Below are 17,654 nucleotides of genomic sequence, written 5' to 3'. Positions count from 1 at the left end.
GTCCATTCTGGAGTTAAAGACACCCAGAATTATAAGCTTGTCCCCTTTCCACATATCGATGATATGGACCTCCAGGTCTTCATAAAATTTTTCTTTGATTTCATTAGGTTTAATCATGGTGGGAACGTATGCTGATGATGGTACAGAGCTTTCCTGCAAAGGACAATCACAATTTATGAGTCTATCATTAAGTCCTTTTGGCAGACAGAAAAGCTTGTAGATTATATTAGTTTTGATTTCAAGTCCTAAGCCAGTTTGACAGCATTTTTCATCACTGTGACAATGCCACAAAAACATGTATTCTGTAAACAGGCCTTAATTTACCAGTCATTTCATTCATGATTGCTAATTGGATATGATACCTGCTCAGTTCTTGCACAACAAAAGTTATTTGTCTTTCAGGTCTACTGGATTTCAGTTGCCATAATAGAACATATTCCATGTACCAAGAGTGAGTGGAATTGACTTCACAAAGTTTTTGCACATTTCTGTGTTTATTTTGACCCCAGGCTGGTCGGATAAAGCAGAAAAAGGTTAAGAGATTATTTTTCGACCTTCCTCACAACAGAAGGGGAGTAGTGTGGTCCTTAAAAACAAAATAAAATAAAAACTACTCAGATACTGAAGGGGTACTGAATCCCACCACTGCTTAAGTCTAGTGAGAAGATGACCCCATGATTTGGGCCACCTTTATGCAGGGTTGTGACTTTAGCTTCCAGTGTATTCATATCTGTTGTTTCATCACTTGTCTGTGTTGCCAGAGGACTGAGATGGGTAAAAATGATAAAATGATATAGGTGATGTATTTTGACCTTTATATAAGCTGCATAGAAGTGAAACAGAATTGGCAAAGTCAGCAACCTCATTCCAGAGTCACCTGAGTTCAATAGCAAGACAAAGTCTAAACAATTTTCAGGATGCAAGGATGATCTTGGCATCTTTGATGTCTAACCAAGCTTAAAGCACTCCTGCTTCAGTTACATTAATGGTCTTTGAAACAAATTGTTTTCATCAGACAATAACACTAAGGGAAGTCTTCACATACTTGGGGATAGACACCTCTCTACCTCACCATCAAGTATGAGACCTCTAAATTATTTCAAAATGATCTGCTGAAATGATTTAATGACGTGTGGCAGCTAACTATGAAACAACTCTTTGGAGCTTCAGGGGAGAGTTTGTTGAATCAGGTGGACACTGAAGGTGAAAACAGCCCCCAAAAGACCTCAGTAGCCCTCACATCACAGGTTCTAGTCTTCCCTGAACATCCTATATTCCATTCAAATTATAACTGCTGTAAGGTAATAAAAGCTTCTTCACCAATCACTTTCAAAATAATTATTAGTGACTACACTGTAGATGCTACCCTCTAAGAGATATCAGGTATATCTCATGGGTTCTAAATATAATAATTATGACAAAAGGTTCTTTGTAGGCTTTCTCTCCAGCTAACATTAACATGTTTTCAATCCTGCAGAGATAATTGCATGTATGTTAAGAATCAGTTACCATTCTTGGTCAATATGGAATTCATATAGACTCTTCACAATCTCAGCTATACTCAACTTTTGCCTAAGGAAAAACTTGATTCATGTTTTTACCTTACTTTGCAAAGTTATAGAAAAAAAATCAATATGATCCTCTTTAACTTCAGAGTTCCCTAGCAAGAAAAGCCTGACTTTTCCAACAATTTACTTTTTCTGTAATATTTTTATTTAGATTGTGTCTGCCCCTCTCTCTTGCATCCCATTCCCAACAATAAAACATATATGAACCAGAAATTACTTTGAGCAATCACACCTTTAGATAATGTGATATTATAATGCTGATTGAACATAAATAGAATCAAGCTGGATAAACTGAGTTAATATAGGCTTTTCCTTTATGGGAGAGAAAATTAAATTGGAAAATCATCAATATTGATTGTGTTGAGTGGAAGGGTAGCAATGACTATTCTCCCAAGACAAAGATTCTGAGACTCCTCTGCTGACCAAAAAAAATGAAGCTTGAGTGATGTTCAAATACTGCCCCCATTCCACCACCACATCTGCTCCAGTTTCTCTTGAAATTCTGAAGCAGTGGAGACAAATTTACCCTCTTACCTGAGTAAGTATAGCTTATTCCTCACAAATTTTTTTCCAGGGAAAGAAGAAACAGAAAAGAGAAAAGGACCCAGACTCTTTAAAGAACAGCCTCTCTTTAGTCAGTGGAACAAAATCAAACTGAGGTTCCTTTTGTAAGGTTGTTATTACAAAGGTGAAATGTCCAATATGTTTTATCTGGTGCTTTCTGATTCTGCAGTGATGGTAGCAAGGGGTCATGAAAAGGAGTAAAGGTTACAAGGATTATGGAGTTTTCAGATTGTATTGAGGTAAAATACAACAGTCCCCCATTTTGGAGAAGCTTCTTCCTGATAGACACATTGACATGTCTGCTTTGAAGAAATTTAGAGCAAGTATTTTATGATATATCCATGGTAAAAAGGAGCCTCTTTGATTGGTTATTCAGTTAGAATTGGGTTACCTTCTAAAAGGGCATTAATCATTCATGGTCATTCTCCTGATTTGGCATTTTTTGGACTTGCTGACATTGTAGATGTAGACTTCACTGGTTAATGAAGACTGGTGAATGGAGGTAGTAACAGACCCTCCATTTCTCAGAACCAGCATAAACCAAAAGTTCATAGTCTATCTTACTGTTTCCTATTTGTAGGTGAATGTGTTAAAACTGTGTTAAGTCTTAGTCCTCTTTTCCCCAGGAACAAGGTAATAAGAAGACATTGTGTTTCTCTTTCAGGAGTGGGGAGTGGGAAATATTGGTATTTCTGTGTTACATCTTCTAAGTCCTTTTATAAAATCTCATTGATATTAATTGGACAAATGGAACCGGAGCAGTAATCACTGTCAGCTAACAGTAGAGGTATATATAACAATGGAGGCTTAAGCCCATAGAATTAGATTAAAACATCTCCACAACTGAGAAGTTGGACCCTAGAAAAATAAAAGGAAGATGTAGTTGGCATAGGTCTGGAACAAAAGGCTAGGCCATGTTTTTGTGGATCCAATGGATCAAATGCTGGAATAGGTGAATTATCTCATGCATTTTTGCTATCAGAGCAGAATACAAAAGGGAAGTATATCTAAGTGGAAAGATGATTTTGAAGCTGCTTTTGGAGTGGCTTGGAAGGGAGTTGGTGTAACAGATATTATCTTATGCCTTTTTGATTTTATGTTGCAAAGCTTGTAAACATAATTTTGCACAAAGACCACCATAAAATAATTATAATTTAGATGTCAACATCTTTTAGACAGAGATCATCAGCATTGCTATGTTTTACAAAGACTAGTAGAAATAGATTGGAAGGGAAATTCCAATTAAAATAACTGCAGATAATATAAATACTTGAAAGTCTACTAGGAAAGACGAACCTTGAAACTCTATGAACACAATCACAAAAAAACATTTTACACAAATTGTCAGATCTAAACAAATGGAGAAATATTAATTGCTCATGAGGAGGCAGAGCCAATATTGTAAAAATTACAATTCAACCTAAATTAATTGACTATTAAAAAGTATATTATGGAACCAGAGGGGAAAAAACCCAAAATTCTTCGGAAAGTACAAAAGTTCAAGAATTTCAAGGGAATTAAAGAAAAATGCAAAGGAAAATGGCCTAGCTGTACCAGATCTAAAATTATATTCTAAAGCAGCAATCATCAAAACTTTCTGGTTCTGGCTAAGAGATCGAGAAGTGGACTGATGGACTAGATTAGGTAGAAAAGAAACAGGCATAAATGACTGTAGTAATCTACTGGCTGATAAACCCAAAGATTCTAGTTTCTAGGATGAGGACTCACTATTTGACCAAAAATGGTGGGAAAACTGGAAAATAGGATGACAAAAATAGGCATAGACCAATATCTCACACCCTATACCAAAATGGGTACAGGATTTGGACACAGAGGATGATGTCATAAACCAATTGGTAGAACAAGGAATAATCTATCTGTTAGATCTCCAGAGTGGGAAGAAGGTTAAAGTCAAAAAAGGGATAGAAAACATAAACTGTAAAATGGATAATTACAACTACATTAAATTAAAAAGGTTTTGTATAAACAAAACCAAGGCAACTAAGATTAGAATGAATGTAGAAAAGTGGGAAACAATTTTCTCAGTATTTCTGATAAAGGACTCTTTCTAAAATGTATAGTGAATTGAGTAGAATTTATGACTACAAGTCATTCTCTAATTGATAAATGGTCAAAGAATATGAGCAGGCAGTTTTCAGATGAAGAAATTAAAGCTATCTATAGTCATAAGCAAAAATGCTCCAAATCATTATTGATTAGAGAAATGAAAATTAAAACAATTCTAAGGTACCATGTCAAACCTATCATATCAGAAAATGACCAATGCTGGAAAGGATGTGGGAAAACTGGGATACTAATGCATTGTTGGTGGAGAAGTGAACTGATCCAGCCATTCTGGGGAGCAATTTGGAACAAGACCCAAAGGGCAATAAAACTGTTCATACTCTTCGATCCAGCAATGTCACTACTAGATATATATTCCAAAGAGATCATAAAAATGAATAAAAGACCCAGAAACACAAAGATATTTATTTCAGCTCTTTTTGTAGTGGCAAAGAATTAAAAATGAGGGGATGCCATTAAATTGAGGAATGGCTAAAACAGTTATGGTTATATAAATATTATGGAGGGTTAATCATGAGTACAGACTTTAGAAAAGTCTAGAGAAACTTGCATGTATTGATGCTGAGTAAAGTGAACAGAATCAAGAGAACCTCATACACATTAATGGCAGCACTGGTGATTACAACATTTGGTAAATAATACACTATAGTAAGTGACCATAGTAATCTAGTGTTTGATATACCAAAGATATAAGCTTATGGGACACAAAATCACTATTTGACTAAAATTGATGAGAAAACTGAAAAGCAGTTTGGTAGAAACTAGATATAGACCAACATCTCACAACTGGATACTGAAATAAGGTGAAAATGGGTACATAATTTAGACATAAATGGAGATATCATGATTGAATTATGGGGGGGGCATGTAATAATTTGCTTCTCAAAGACATGGATAAGGGAAGAATTTATGACCAAACAAGATATAGAGAACATTATGGGATTACCTGGCCCTCGGTTGTTCACAGCCTAAATCAAGTGTCCTATGGAAAAATCTCTGTAGGATATATCATAAATGCTCTTATATGTGACTGAAATTTTATCAGGAGCCTTGAATTGTCTTCACTGCCTTCACGCATGGATAATTGTCCTCACTATAAATAAATACTATCTTTGTTCCAGGATCTGTGTTCCTTACTAAGCTGAGTTTCATAGTTGGGCATTCAGCTTCAATTTTGTATGTGTGTGACTATATGGGTTATGACGTGACCAAAATGAATCTGGTGAGGGTATGAGGACCAATTTACATACTCAGTGAACATTGTCACAACCACAAGTATCATATGTTGATCCCAGAACAATTTCTGAGAGCTTCCATGGCTGATCATACTACTTTGGCTATGTTTCTAGCCAATGTTTTTTTAAAAACTTTAAAAAAAACCCCAGGACAAACATAGATGAAGAAAAAATAATAAAGCCCCCCTGAGAATTTAGAGAACTTCCCACATTGGCATGTTTGTAATTTTATCAATACCAATGAATTTCAAAAGACATTTTAATAATGTTAGATAAATTTGGTTCTAAGATGCTCAAGGGATTAAATCCCAAATGTTATGAAACCCTATTTAAATATGATACTGCTAGGCAAAGATATTAACTGGAGTCTAAAGTAATCATCTACTCATATCAATTGGTACCACTGTTCTTGGTTTTACTATTAAAATTCCTAAATCTTATAATTGATTTGTAGCTCATTTCAGTGAAGCCTGTCTATTTCTCTTGACAAGTCAAACTTTATATTGGTTTTAGTTTTATATAGGGTTTTAATGAATTTCTCTCTCTCTCTCTCTCTCTCTCTCTCTCTCTCTCTCTCTCTCTCTCCTTCTCCTTCTTTCTCTCTCTGAGATTCATTCTTTATTTTAGTCTTCATGTTTCTGGTCCTTTATACTACCATGCAATGTAAAAGATTTAGAAGTAAAGTCTATGTATTGAGTATTGTTATAGTATGTTAGCAAGTAAAATTCTGTACTCCCACAGGTCATATCATGTACCCTGAAACATCACAACCAATAGTAAGTATGTGATCAAAGATAGTTGGGTAAGGAAAACCCAGATAAAAATATTTTGTCTAAATAGCAATATTTATTTTATTTATTTTGTTGGGTTTTGGGAGTAAAATTTACCTGATATATTTGTAGTTTGATGTAATGGAAAGAAAATTGGACTTGAAGTCAAGAGAACTGGGTTTGAATCCCATGTCTGAGTCTTACTGGTTCTGACCATGATTGTGGGTGACTGTACCTCTATGATCCTTGGTTACCTTCTGTAAAATTATTAAAACAATACCTTCTTCTAAAAATTATGTGAGGAAAATAATTTATGAAATTTAAATTGTCATATTGAGTTAATATTTCTGTTATGTGATTATTTTAATTATGATACCAAATGAATGAGACTTGAGGCTTTCAGAAATGCATTTTACCCTCCATTCAACTATATTTTGATGCACACATTATGCAGGATGTCCTGAACTAGCCACTAGGGATAGAAGGAATAAAATGTAAATTAGTTCTTAAACTAAGGGAACTTATATTCCATTGGAGAGGAAGGGCTAAAATATTTATGAAGATAACTGAACACAAGACAATTTATGGAAGAAACTGTGCTTCTTGTAAGTGGTGACCCACTAGCTGGAACACAAATGAAGTAGAAATTCTAAAAAAGCAGAGATGAATTAGGGCATTTCAAGCATGAAGGATGGACTGTGCAGAGGGGGAGAGATGGGGGTAAAATTCTGAATCTGGAGTAAGATAATAAACAAAGTGGGCTGCAATATATATATGTGTATATATATATATATATATATATATGTATATATATATGCATTAAAGTGAAATACGTCTGAAGAGGGACACAATTCACATGCCATTGGAGAATAAATATCAAGGTGAGGAACTGTTATTTTGCCTTCAATTCATTAAGATATCTGTGCAAGGTTTGAATAAGGAAGTGATACGGTCAAATAGGTGCTTTAGGAAGATCATTTTCCCAGGTTTTTTAGGGGATAGTTTAAAGGACATAGTGACTGGGCATTAAATTAAGCGGCTGTTATAATTGTCAAAGTGAGAAGAGGTGCAAATCAAAGTTAGTGAGGTCTGTGTGAGTAATCATAAGAGTAGAAGTGACATAGTTTGTGGATATAAAAGTGGCAAGATTTGGCAAGTGACTAGTTGGGGAAAGGAAGACAGAAAAGAGAGTAGAGATTAATTCCATGATTGCTAACTAGAAAAATTATGGGACCCTGAACAGAAATAAGAAATTATGGAGATAAATTTTTGAAAACTGAAGGTTGAGGATAAGATGTGTTGTTCTCTTTTAAATCTGTTAATTTGAAATGCTTTGGGATATTTAGTTACAAGTGCCCAACTTTTGGTGATCCATGGATTGGAGTCCAGAGGTCATATATAGATTTGGGATTCATCTGAATAGGGAAGTTAATGGCATTGGAATTTAAGGAGTTCATTGAAAAGGAATAGAAAAGAGGAGGGAGCTTAGGGAAGAGGCAGAGGCACATGTAGGATTAGGAGATTGCATAGAGATCATGGTCTGGCCAAAGAGACTGAGAAAGAAAGAGCAAACAGGTAGAATAAAGCTGGCATCAAAGTGTCATGAAAATTCACACAGAGTTGGGGGTCCACCTTGTTTTGTGTTTGGTAGAGGTCAAGAATAAATCAATATACCAGTATTTATTTAGCACCTAATATTTTTCAGCTGCTTTCACTAGGTGCCAATGACACAAATAGAAATTCTGTTACAATCTCTATCCCCAATGATTTTAAATGAAAATTACAAAAATATTATCATTACAAATCAAAAAGTTTCAAGTTTATGGTAACTTTGTACAAAATATTTCCTGTGGTATAATGGGGTCTAAAGCAAGACTGTAATGTGTGTGGCTAGGAGGAGAGGAAATGGATCAAACAAGAGTAGATTTTTTTTCCCCCTGAGAGGTGTTTGGGAAAGGGAAGAGAAATAGTATGATAGCTTGAAGGGATTTCAGGGTCAAATGAAAATTTTTATAGAATTGGACATATCTTAGCCTATTTTAGGAAAAGGGGGAAAACCTATAGATAAGAGATTAAAAATTAAAGGGAATTTTGTTCTATGCAGAAAGTTTAGGACTTGAAATAGGAGGGGTGGAATCAATAGAACAATTAAAGCAATTGGTCCTGAAGAAAAGGACTATTTCTTTTTCAGAGGTTGTTGCAAAAATGATAGGAGATGGATGATATTGAGGAGTTTTGAACTGTAGAAGAGAAAAGGAAAGGGAGCCCACAGCACTGTCCTTTGGTCAGGAAAGTAAGATGCAAAGTCCTCTCTTGAGAAGGAAGGGTGAAGTAGGAGGTGTTAGAAAATTGAATCTGATTTCTACAAATTTTTGTTTAATTATGACTATTTTTCTTGTGTTCATAAAGAAAATGTTGAACAATGGACCCATAAATGAGGGTTATATATAAGTTCTTCAGCTGAACAATAGCTCAATATTTTCTATCCTTTCTTACTAGACTGAGAAGAATTTTACTAGGCAAGAGAAGAAAAGAAAAAATAAGTTTAGAGTTAGAAATAACATTTTAGGGAAAAAGCAATATATAAGATAATTTCTTTTCAAAATCAACAGACATCTACGAATACAAACATTTCAAGATAACTTGGTCTTGAAAAGAAATAAAAACATATTTATAAGTAAAGTTATACTTCCCTCTTGTCCTTGTTTTTTGCATTTTGAAAATGGTTTGTTGTTTCTCTTTCTCTTCCTTATCACTACTCACTTAGTTACCTTTCCCCACTCAGAGTGGAGTAATATAAATCAACAGTTCATCCAAGTCAGAGAATTCTTGTGTCATTCTGTATATCTAATCCACCATGTTTGAAACTGAACAAAAAAGTAAACTGAACCAATTCTCTGAGCATGATATCATTTATTAGTAGGGGTTTACAGCCTGTCAATAAATTAATCAATGAATTACTTCCATCAATATCAAAGTTCCCAAGTGAGAGGATAGTTCCTCTTTAATAAATCTTGGGGTATATGAAACAAAAAAAGAATAGGGTAGATGGCATCTTGGGATTATGGACAGCATGACTTGTAATAGAACTGAAATGCAGGGAACAACACAATTGGTTGGTAGTTTTATTAAGACCAGCAATGCTACCCTTACCCTCTATTGAGAAGAAGAAATGTCAATTATCTGGGCACAGGTGAGAGATAGAGGCCCAGACTTTTGGGCAGTAAACCAGACATACTTGACAGATATCATGCTGGTGTAGAGAGCTCAGGCCACTTCCCTTGATTTTTCACACATTCTCCAAAGCAGCTAACTTCTCTGAGGTAAGAATATATTTGTGATTAACAAAGGAGCTGAATTTCTAAAATTAATCTATTACAGGTCAGCTGAATTCTGACATGATTTCAGAGATCAATGACCATGATTTAAATAATTATAGGCCAAAAGCAATTACAGGACAAAATGGTATAGGATCAATATTAATCTTTTCAAGTTCATCACCTTTCTGCCAAGAAGAGGTATGTAATATTTCCTTAATCATCTTTTGAATACATTTTATGTCACTATTTTGGTATAACTTGTGAGGTTTACAAAATTGTTTCCTGTATCATGATTAATGTTATCAACACATTAAGTGTTCTCTTGAGTTCACTCTGAATCAGCTAACAAAAGTGTTTTCATACTTCAAAACAATCATATCATTACTTCTTATGGCACAATAATTTGCCACTACTTTTCTATACCCAGAGTATACTCAGTTATTTTGCAATTGAAGCAAAAAATAGGATATGGTTACAGCAGGTTGAGCTATGATTTCCATTGTTTAACCTAGAAACAATGAAGGCTATCAATATTTAAGGAATGATAGCCTTTTGAAGTAATACCAAGTTCTAAGAGCAAAAATAAAATGAAATTTATTAGAATCCAGATTCCACATCCCTCTTCTGTTGTGATTCGAGAGCACAAGGGTCATCTTGGAAACCAGAACTTTCTTCATAATCACTTAAGGTGTGGTATATAGCACCTCCAGGTGTAGAAGGTGGTTTTTGAGAATTCAAGAATCACAAATAAGACTCTTTCTTTGAAGGGATTAACAGTAGTTAGCAGAGCAGCATTTACACATTTGGATATTATCTCTTCATATATTTAAGAAAGGTCTCTATGTTGGGAATTCAACTGTCCTATTCGCTCTTACAAAAATTCCTTATGTTGTCATAATGGAAAAATTGGAAAATTACATAATACTGTTGGTTCATAGGGAAGAATATTAAGGAAAGTAATTGGTTCCTCTTTCTTTGCTTACTGGTACTCTTCCATAGTGTATAGGACCAAAGCAGAAGAGTAGGAGTGGTCAGTAAATGTTTCTTGTTTTAGGGTTTGTTTTTTGGGGGGGAGTGTTTGCAAGGCAATGGGGTTAAGTGATTTGCCCAATGTCACACAGCTAGGTAAATATTAAGTGTCTGAGGTTGGATTTGAATTCAGATACTCCTGATTCCAGGGTTGGTGCTCTATCCACTGTGCTACCTAGCCACCCCCCTCAGTAAATTTTTTTTGACTACATCAACAAACATATCCAAATATTGGTTCTGTATTCTATTTTAATATTATTGTCTTCTGTCTAATAGGCATTCTCCAAGACAGATGTCTGGCAATAACTGCACTGCTGTGACTGAATTCTTTTTTTTGAGGTTAACAGATGATCCAGCCCTTCGTGTTATCCTCTTTGTGATATTTGTATGTGTCTATGCTGTTACCTTAGTTGGTAATCTAAGCATAATCATATTGATCAGAAATAGCTCCCAACTTCAGACTCCAATGTATCTTTTCCTTAGTCACTTGGCTTTTGTAGACTCTGCATATTCCTCATCTGTCACACCAGTTATGCTCAAGAACTTCCTTGTGGACAAAACCATGATACCTTTGGAAGGCTGTGTTGCCCAGATATTCTGTGGAGTCACCCTTGGGACAGCTGAGTGCTTCCTGCTAGCTGTGATGGCCTATGATCGGTATATGGCCATCTGTAACCCCCTACTGTACTCCATCAAGATGTCTCCTATTGTCTGCACTTTGTTACTCATCACATCCTACCTGGGTAGTTGTGTAAATGCTTGGACTTTCACTGGTTCCATATTGAATCGAGTCTTCTGTGGACCCAATGAAATCAATCATTTTTTCTGTGATTATCCACTGCTTCTGAAACTTTCCTACTCCTAAAATAATCTAGCAGAAATTCTTGCTTCTGTCTATGCTGGATTAGTAATTATGATCACAGTGCCAATTATCATAATATCTTATATCTACATCCTCTTCTCTGTCCTGAAGATTAGCTCCACTGAAGGGAGATCCAAAGCTTTCTCAACTTGCACCTCTCATCTAACAGCAGTCAGTTTATTATGGAACCACCACATTTATTTATGTGATGCCCAAGTCAAGTTACTCAACAGATGAGAATAAAGTGTTGTCTGTTTTCTACATGGTAATTATCCCTTTGTTGAACTCTCTGATCTATAGTTTTAGAAACAATGAAGTAAAAGGGGCCCTGAGAAAACTCATGAGTAGGAAGTATCCTTTTTCTTGAATTCAATACAAAAAGTATTTATTAAGTACATACTATATCTCAGGCATTGAAAAAGTTTCAGGGATGTAAGGAGAAAAATAAAACTGCCTTTGGCCATAAGGAATAAATATTCTATTGCTAAAATTGTTAGGATAAAATGATATAGATAAATGTGCTTTAGAAAAAGTATATTTTTATTTTGATGGATTAAAGGGAATTTATATGTTGATTGGAAAGGTCTGAAAATACATGTATAGTTCTACAAATGTAGACCTCCCACCTCTGCAAAAGGTCACCTCAGAGACCTTTCTTAAATATATGCAGAGATAATATCCAAATGTGTAAATGCTGCTCTGCTAACTAACCACTGAAATAATCTATCCTTATTGCTTTCTTTGAGTACATGATTCTTCTTCAGAATCTAGTAAACACACATTTTTTTTATTGCTAAATGGTGATTGGCCTTTTACATTTACATTCTTATAGTCATTGAGAGTGTTGTTTTATTGATTGCAATCATTATTGAATCTGTGTCAGATCATGTAAATCTCTTCTTTTTTTTGTATCAATCAAATGTTTTACAGCACAGTATTATGTTCATGTGCCACAATTTGTTTAGCCATTAATCAGTCAATGTGTTTCTGCTTTGTTTTCAATTTTTGCTACACCAAAATTGGTGGTATAAATATTTTGGTGTATTCCCTTTATCATTGACCACCCTTATGTCATAATATATCCAAAAAAAAGTATCCTTTTTTTCTTATAGAATACCTTTTCATGGGATGTGAGGAAGGTGTGGTACTAAAAGAAATTTAGGGCATGTAAAACAAAGAATCAATAGAAAAAATCATTAAAAAATTAAAATTTTCACAACCTGGCCTCTTCTTACTTCTCCTGTCTTACATTTTCCTCCTTTCTATGCAGTGTCCAATCTAGTTACACCAAATTGTTTGCCTTTTCCCACATATCTTCTGTGTCTTTAAACTGGTTGTCTCACTGACCTGAAATGCTGTACTCCCTTTCCTCTACCACTTAATTTTTCACATTTTTCTTAAGATAGTTCAAATCCCACCTTCTGCAAGGAGTCTTTCTCCTCTAGCTAATAGGAGTTTCCATTCTAAGATGACCTTCCATCTATTTTGTCTGTAATTTGTAAGTGCCTGGTTATTAAATGATGTCTTCCAATAGAATGTGATTTTGTGAATGACAGGGACTGTTTTGGTTATTTTGTTTTTGCTTTTCTTTGTATACTTAAGTTGTAGTTTAGTGCCCAATACATAGGACTGAGCATGTTATTCTATATTTCGTCTTATTAAGGCAGAATTCAGCAGAAGTAGCATCTTCCCAATTTTAAAAAATATTTTATTTCTTCTAATAATATACAAAGAATTTTTTTTCATTTCTTTTTTAAAATTTTGATTTCCAAATTCTCTTCCTCCTTCCCTCTTCTTTCCCTTTATTGAGAATGCAAGCAATTTGATATAGGTCATATATGTTCAGTCATGAAAACACATTTCTGTATTAGTCATGTTGTGAAAAAATGCAAAAAAAATTGGAAGAAAAATACATTTTTAAAAAGTCATTCTGCATCCAGCTTTCATTATCTCTTGTTTCTTTCTTTGTAGGGTTATAGACTCTTTTCATCATAATTCCTTGTTTTTTAATAATATTTAATTTTTCCAATTACATGAAAAAACAATTTTTAACATTCAAAAAATGTATGAATTCAAATTTCCTCTCTCCTTTTCCTAACCCCTCCCTAAGACAGTAAGTAATTTGATATAGGTTATATATATATATATATATATATATATATATATATATATATGTAATATGTGTGTGATCAGGGAAAGCATATTTCCATATTAGCCATATCAAGAAAGAAGAAACAGAAGGAAAAAAATTCACAAAAAAAATAAAGGAAAAATTGTCTTCTTTGATCTGCATTCAAACTCCTTTAGTTTTTTTTTCCTTTGGATGTGAATAGCAATTTTCATTGCAAGTCCTTCAGAATAGTGTTAGATCACTGTATTTTCAAGAATAAATAAGTCATTCACAGTTGAAAATCATAGAATATTGTTTTCACAATGTACCATTTTCTCCTGTTTTTGGTTACTTCACTTTGCATCAATTAATTTATATTTTCAGGTGTTTCTGAATCCATCCCATTTGTCATTTCTTAGTACACATTAATATTCCATCACAATCATATACCACAATTTTCTTAGCATTCTTTGCCACCACAAATAGAGCTGCTAGAAATATTTTTGTACATATAGATGCTTTTTTTCTTTTTCTTTTATCTATTTGGTTACAGATCTAGTAATAGTAGTTATGAAGTCAAAGGATATGCATGGCTTGATAGACAGTGAGCATAGTTTAAAACTGTTCTCCTGATTGGTTAAGTAAGTTCACAACTCCACCAACAGCAGCATATTAATGTCCCAATTTTCTTGTATCCCCTTGAACATTTGTAATTTTTCTATTCTGTCATATTAGCCAATTTGATTGTTAAGTGATAATGTCAGAATTGGTTTAATTAGCATTCTTAGCATTAGCATTAAACAGCATTCTTTCATATGACTTTCTGGAGCTTTGGTTTCTTGTCTGAATATTGCCTGTTTGTATTATCTGACAATTTATCAATCAAGGTATGACTTATAATCTTATAAATTTGACTCAGTTCTCTACATATTTGAGAAATTAGGCCTTCATCAGAGAAAATTGCTGTAAAAATTTTTGCCCAGTTTTCTGCTTTTCTTCTAATTTTGGTTGCATTGGTTTTGTGTGTGCAAAACCTTTTAAATTTATTGTAATGAAAACTCTTCATTTTAAGTCCAGCAATTTTCTCTATTCCTTGTTGATTCATAAATTCTTCCCTTATACTTAGATCTGATCATGCTACCCTAATTTTCTTATGAAATCATTTTTATGTCTAAATCATGTACCCATTTTGACCTTATCTCAGTATATCATGTGAGATGTTGTTCCATATCTAGTTTCTATCAGGCTACTTTTCAGTTTTACAAGTAATTTTTTGTCAAATAGTTATTTCAAGGCCCCCAAAACTTGGATCTTTGGGTTTGTCAAACACTATTATTACTAAGGTCATTGACTATCATATATTGTATAGCTAGTCTAATATCCTGATCCACCACACTACTTTTTTTTTTTTTTGGTTTTTAGGTGACTTGACCAAGGTTACACAGCTAAGTAATTATTAAGTATCTGAGATTGAATTTGAACTCAGGTCCTCCTGACTTCAGGGCTGCTGTTCTATCCATTGCATCATCTACTTGCTCCCACCACACTCCTTCTTGGTGAAATCTAGACTGGTTTGATGATTACCACTTAGAGATCTAATATGACTAAACTGTCTTCCTTCACTTTTTCAAAAAGTTCCTTCCCTTGATATTCTTGACTTTTTGTTTTTCCAGATGAATTTTTAATTTTTTTCCAGCTCTCTAATATATATTTTGGTAAGCTTACTGGTATGTCACTGAATAAATATATTAACTTATCTAGAATTGTCATTTTCTATAGTCGACTGACCTACCAATGAGAAAGGAACATTTTCCCAATTGTTTTGATTTGACTTTATTTGTATGAAAACTGTTTTATAATTGTGATCATGGAGTTCCATTTATACTCTCAAATATCTAAATTGTCTATGTTTATTTTTAAATGGAATTAGTTCCTTTTTCTATTTTTTGTTGCTAGATTCAGCTGATGATTTATATTGGTTTGTTTGATATCCTGCCATCCTACTAAATTTTGAACTGGTTCTTAATTCATTCTCTAGGATTCTCCAAGTATGCCATCATAAAATGTGAAAAGAATTTTAGCTTTGTTTTCTCATTGCCTATTCAAATTCATATTTTCTTCTAGTTTTCATTTTTATTGTGTTGTATTATTTCTTACTGTTTAATGAAGTCATTAGCTTCCTCTTGCCCATTTCAGATTTTTAAGGAATTCCTTATTTATGAGTGTTTGTACCTCTTTTTTCATTTGATGAGTTCTACATTTTTAAAATTTTTATTTATTTAAGGCAATGGGTTTAAGTGGCTTGCCCAAGATCACATAGCTAGGCAATTATCTAGTGTCTGAGGCCAGATTTGTACTCAGGTCTTTCTGATTCCAGGGCCTGATTTCTCTATCCACTGTTCCACCTAGCTGTCTCCCAGTTCTTCATTTTTAAGACTTTTTCTCTTCAGTGACTTTTTTGTACATCTTTTCCCATTTCTTCAATTGTACTTTTCAAAGCTATCTTCAGTACATTTTTGTTCCTGTTTTACTATTTGGCCTATTCTGTTTTTTAAAGTATTATTTTCTTCAGTAATGTATTTGTACTTCCTTTACCAAGTTTTTGAATCGATTTTTCATAATTTTCTTACATCATTCTCATATCTTTTCCAATTTTTTTTCCTCTACTGCTTTTATTTGTTTTAAATCCTTTTTAAGCTCTTCTAGGAGTTCATTTTAGTCCTGAGACTTATCCACATTTTTATTTGCAGTTTTACATGTAGCTGCTTTGATTTCTTTCTCTTCTTCTGAGTTTGTGTTTTGATCTTTTATGCCTCCATTTCTATGGCCAAATTTCTTTTTTGCTCTTAGTTCATTTTCCCAACCCATTTCTTCCTTTTAAACTTTTTTAAAAGTTGGGTTTGCCTCCCTGGGTGGAGGCGGGGGGCACTGTTTGTTTTCTTTTTCTGTGCTGCTATTTTTAGAGCTTGTTCTAAGGGTCTGAATTCGTGATTGTATGTTGTGAGTTTTTACAAGGTTGTTAGATCTAAAGAGATCACTAATTTCCTCACCTGTGCTCAGATCTATGAGTGAAGACAAGCACTCTTTTCCATCTTAGAACTATGACCAGAGTGTCCTTTCTTGTTAATGCCCTGGGACTGGGACTTGGAACTGCAAATGGAAAATGCAATAGAGTCTTTCTATCAGTGCCAGGAAAAGGTCCTGTGTAATTTCCTTCTGCTCAGTAGAATTCCTTTTCATCTGTGGGTTGAGAGGTCTGGAAACCACTGCTTCTGAAGCAATCAACACCAAAAATTTCTGTTTGCTTGCTAGGATAATACTTATTCTGACATGGGCTGAGCTGACCTGTGTTCCACAATACTCTCAGTGATACAAACTGTTCCTACTAAATTTTTAAGTTGTCTTGGGCTAGAAAATTATTTTAGCTTGACCTTTTGTTGATTCTGCCTTTGTCGGATTCATTTTTGAGGCTTTACTTTAAAGTTGTTTGGGAGGGGATTTGGGAGAGCTCAGGCAAGACCTTGTCTTTACTCTATCATCTTTGATTTGCCTCTGACATTTTTCTAATTTCTAATTCTATATTTCTTTTAATTCAGCCCAAATTTCTAACAATTCTGAAAGATATGATTAAAAAGATGCTATCCATTTCTGGAGAAAGAATTGATAAATTCTGAATGAAAATTAAAGCATACTTTTTTCTTTTTTCCTTTTTTCTTACTTTTATTGGTTTGCTGTAACCCAGCCTACATTGGTCTGTAACATGGTTAATATAGAAATATTTTGTAAGACTGAATTTGTCTAATCTGTACTAAATTGCTTGTATTCTCAATGAGGATAAAGGGAAACGGGGGAAAGGGAAAATATGGAACTCAAAATAAAAAATATTAAAATTTTTGTTTACATGACATTGAGAAAAAATTAAATGTAAACAAATCTTTTACCAAAAATTTGGCAATATAGAAATACAAATTATTCAATAAAATTAAGCTACTTTACTGTAAAGATGAGAAAAGGTGAGGAGGATAATTAAAAATATGTTCTTAAATATGGTTTGGGTTGAGAAAAGAAAAATTCCAAAGACTTATGATATAATTGCTTGGTTAATAGAACA

The 17,654-nt window shown here is 33.8% G+C and overlaps 1 pseudogene; it reads left to right on the top strand.

The window, feature by feature from the left end:
- Nucleotides 1–10,863: 10,863 nt before the first annotated feature.
- Nucleotides 10,864–11,800, top strand: LOC141516475 (olfactory receptor 5p57-like; annotated as a pseudogene).
- Nucleotides 11,801–17,654: the final 5,854 nt, after the last annotated feature.

Source organism: Macrotis lagotis, chromosome 3, assembly GCF_037893015.1.
Source record: "Macrotis lagotis isolate mMagLag1 chromosome 3, bilby.v1.9.chrom.fasta, whole genome shotgun sequence".
Classification (NCBI taxonomy): Eukaryota; Metazoa; Chordata; class Mammalia; order Peramelemorphia; family Peramelidae; genus Macrotis; species Macrotis lagotis.
Note: the sequence above shows the minus strand (reverse complement) of the source record. Positions and strands in the feature narration are given on the sequence as shown.